The 4392-nt window shown below is 38.8% G+C and overlaps 1 pseudogene; it reads left to right on the top strand.

The window, feature by feature from the left end:
• Positions 1-200: 200 nt before the first annotated feature.
• Positions 201-311, top strand: LOC125478166 (annotated as a pseudogene).
• Positions 312-4392: the final 4081 nt, after the last annotated feature.

The following is a 4392-nucleotide window of genomic DNA, read 5'->3' as shown; positions in this document are numbered from 1 at the left end:
GATTAGAGCTTGTTTCATATACTCCAACTCTCTTACCCCTTACATCTTTGTGTTAAGCATTAGATCCCAACATCTCATAAATGTTATATGACTCTTGAGCATTCTTTTTCTTCAAAGCTATACCTGCTGCATTATCAACAGTTGATTGACATGTTTGGGTTAGTCCATCATAGAAAATTTGCATTTGTAAGTGAAGAGGTAACCCATGGTGTGGACATTGCAACAAAAGGCCTTTAAAGCGCTCCCAACACTCATTGAAAGGTTCTCCATCATCTTGTTTGAAGTTGAAGATTTGTCCCCTTAATGTGGCTGTCTTTTGAGTGGAAAAGAACTTTTCCAAAAACTTCTTAGCCACGGCATCCCATGTGGTGAGTGAACCAGGTACTAGAGTCATCAACCAACCCTTGGCCCTATCTTTCAAGGTGTAAGGGAACACTCTCATCCTCAGATTTGCTTCACTTACTCCCTGTAAAGGTAAACCACTCACAACATTGTAAAATTCTTTAATATGAGCTAAAGGATCTTCATTAGGTAAGCCATAAAAAGAAGGAAACATATGGAAATGTGAAGATTTAAGATCATAGTTTCTAGCTTCTGTGGGCAGCAAGATGCATGAAGGTGAATTTGGTATGATTGGTTGAGCAAAATCCTCCAAAGCTCGAAGATCATCTTGGTTGCCCGCCATCTCTTCTTCTCTTTCCCAATTAAAGTGCTCAGATCCTTCACTTGTTGGACTAGACGGTTTCCCTTCCTCTTCTTCACGGACAATGGAGGAACTTGTTGGCACAAAGCTTTCCAAAGTGTTGCCCTTTAACCGTTCAATTCTTTGGCCTAATTCAGCAAGTCTATTTGACATATACTACCTGAAACAAGATAAAACAAGTTTGAATAAAAATCAGAAATCTACTTAAAATGAAAAGAACAAGGTTTAATATCAAAACAAGCAATTATAAGGGACTGAAATCAGTCCCCGGTAACGGCTCCATTTTGATTGATGTTTTCCTTCTTCGTGCTAGAATATGTTTAGTATAATGGCACAAGTAAGGGTGTCGAATCCACAGGGACTAATTGGACCTATACAACTACTTGTTTTGCAAGAACTCTATAAGAGAAATAAAACTAATCAATGTAGGCAGATTTGTTGTTGTAACTTGAAAGCATAAGGAAATGAAGTAAACACAAAATGAATGAATCAACAGCTAATAAAATGAGATAGTACCAATGGAGATGAAGCTAGGGATTCGATTTTACCATTGCTAACCCAAGGCCATGCTTGTTGAATCAGATTATACTCATCCATCTACCTATTTCTTGAGTTTGTTTCACTTAGATATGATCAACCATATGATGTGTGGATTTGATCAAATGTCTCTAATCATGAGCCTAATTGTGATGTGCAACTTTGGTTCCTAATCAAGAATATGTAGTGCACAAGAAACTTTCACAAAACCAAAGGGAACATTCGGCAGAATGTTTGCAAAACATTCCCTTCATTCATTCACATATCCACCAAGATTATGCATGATGTGTGCTTTAATCTTGGCTAAACAACCTGTGGTTAATTCAAATGATGATCAAGCATTAAAATCAACACACTAAGTCACAATTAAATCGGAGAATGAAACAAGAAATAGATAGATTAAATGAGAATTCTGAATTAACTACATGGCAATCTTGCAAGGCTACATCGAATCCCTAGAGAGAGATTAGTTACACTTCATGTTTACAAAAGGTTTGACATAAAATTATATAACATGAGTGAACATAGGATTAAGAAGAAAGAACCCTTGAAGCAAAACTGATGTCGAAATCCCTTAAGAGTTGCCTTCGGTGTTGGTGCTCCAAGTGTGTTGTAAATGAAGGTGGAGCGGCTAAGGTTGAATGGTTTCTGCGAATGGGAGAGTGTATGGAATGGAATGAAGCCGAGAAGAGATTGTGTAGAAATGGAAGGGGATTTGCGGCAAAGGGGAAGTGTTTGTGTTATCTTGTGTATGAAAATGAGATGTGTTTAGGTAATGGGAATGCAAGGGTATTTATAGGAGGAGTGGAGGTGTATATGGCTGTTTGTTTAAGGTGTTTGTGGCTGGTTAATGATGGAAAAACAGCTAGGAAAGCATGTGAAAGCTGGAATTGCATGTGGCAAAGTGTGTATGTGCTGGAATGGTGTGTGTATGCACGGGTTTGGGAAGCTTTCTTGCTGATTTTCTGGCTGCATGATGAAGAGTTAATAAATAATGCATGTAGGTGGCTGCAATGATAAAGAATGAGAGCTGGAAATGAAAGGGAAAGCTGGAAAGACATGTGAAGATGCTGGAATTTCAATGTGAAGTGCACGGCAAGGATTTTCAGGATGGGTCTTTGTGTTGTTTTGCATGCCAAGGGATGTGTGATGAATGATGAAGTTTTGCATGTGCTTAATGATTAAAGGGTGAGAGGATGCAGCTGCAATAATGTAGTGGGAAGGCTGGAAGTTTGAATGGGGAATGCACATGCAAACAGCTAGGAAAAGTTGTGGATTAGGTTAGAAATGTCAAGGTTATGCACGGCAAAGGGTGAATGGGAAGAGAAATGGGAGTGCATGTGTGTGAATGTGTGGCTTAATGATTAAGTGAATGAATATGTGGCTGCATGTTTGAATGATTAAAGTGCATGTGGGTGAATATGTGGCTGAAATGATGAAGTAGGAAGGTGGAAATGCATGTGGAATGCTGGAAAGGGATTGGGAATGCACGACATTGAGTTGTTGTTGGTGTGTGAATGCATGTGTTGAATTGGTGGTGCAGTGATGAAAGAATAAGTGCATGTGTGTGTGAATGGTGGTAGCTAGGGTGAATTATGATGAATGCATGTGGAATAAAGATGGAGAAGGTGGTGTAATGATGAAGTGGAATGGCTGAAAATGCAAGGGGGAGTGCAAGGCACGGCAATGGGTGTTTCTTGATGGTTTTGGGGTTGTGATGCATGTGAATGCATGTGGCTAAGGGTTGTTGATTGGGCTAGAGGTTTTGCATGGCTCAAAGGATTGTTTGATTGGGCTAGGCCCTTTGTTTTATGTCCAAAGTGCATACAAGGCTTTCAAATTCGTCCAACACTTTGGCTCCAAGCATATGCTATCCATTCCAAGCCCAATTTTGCTCCAAAATGCTCCAAAATGCATCTTTTTGCTTCCTTAGCCATATGAACCTAAAAACACACGAAAATGGCTTAAACTACTAAAACAGCTATGAATTAACAACATAGATGCACGAAAACAAGCTAAGTAAGTCGCCTAAATATGCTCCTATCAGTGAGCTATACGACTTGATCAATATCTCATCACATATCTCATCAATCAATGCTAGCATATAAGTCGGAGTCACCTATAGTGACCTGTACGACTTATCCATAGCTCATCAAACATGCCTGCACACGAGTCGGAACCACCTCTAGTGGTCTGTACGAGATGATTGGGTGTAAATAAATACGCTCAAGTGCTACGATCACGTAAAGACTGTGCGAATAATCGTGGGTCACCTACGAGTTGGAACCACCTATAGTGGTCTGTACCACAGAACTGTGCACCTACATTGGATCTAAGGTGAGCGTAAGGTGCATGAGGTGAATATCACGTGAAGGACTGTGCCCTGGCCACGGGCGGGAGCATTAACACTAGGGTGCAGGATTATGAGTTCTCAATGCATCTCAATATAACATGTACAACTCATGGGCAACCAGTACGACAATGTCAGAGTTGCCTAAAACTTACATGTAGTCATGCCATAACTCCATCATTTCAACTAATACCATAAACTCACCTGGACTTACCTGTGCATCCTGCGTTCACTTTACACTTCAGAGCGTTCATCTTTAATTATGTTCAAGTAACATTCATATGGATATACTAGAATGTAAATCTGAAATTCAACCATATCATAATATTTCCTAATATATAAACATATATACAAATGGCATAATATTCGTAAGCTGTAACACCCCACTCCCAAACTATTTACCTTTGAAAAATAATTATCGGTGATAAGCCCAACTAAACACTAGTTAAATTAACTATCATTCTTAACTATTTTTCACTTCAATATTACGATTCTTCACACATTAATTTATAACCAACATTTAACCACCAATAAATAAGGTTAAATCTCACATTTTCCATCAACTTCCTTCACATTGCTCAATTCCCCAAACAAGGCTTTTATCTTGATTATTTAATCTCCTTTATTGTATGGTTGCATCTAACGTCTCATTAGATTGAATACGTACCCTAAATAGGGATCAAGCCAATAGTAGTTCACAATAATTATTTGTAGGTAACATGTATAAATCAATTTAGAAGCGTTTGTGGAACAATCAATTATATACATATGATAAAAAGGGAAAAGACCCACTCACCTGGAG

The sequence above is a fragment of a genome, unplaced genomic scaffold, assembly GCF_019419815.1.
Source record: "Pyrus x bretschneideri cultivar Hongxiangsu unplaced genomic scaffold, Pyrus_bretschneideri_v1 Contig233, whole genome shotgun sequence".
NCBI classification, from domain to species: Eukaryota; Viridiplantae; Streptophyta; class Magnoliopsida; order Rosales; family Rosaceae; genus Pyrus; species Pyrus x bretschneideri.
This window is presented reverse-complemented; position numbering and strand designations above follow the sequence as displayed.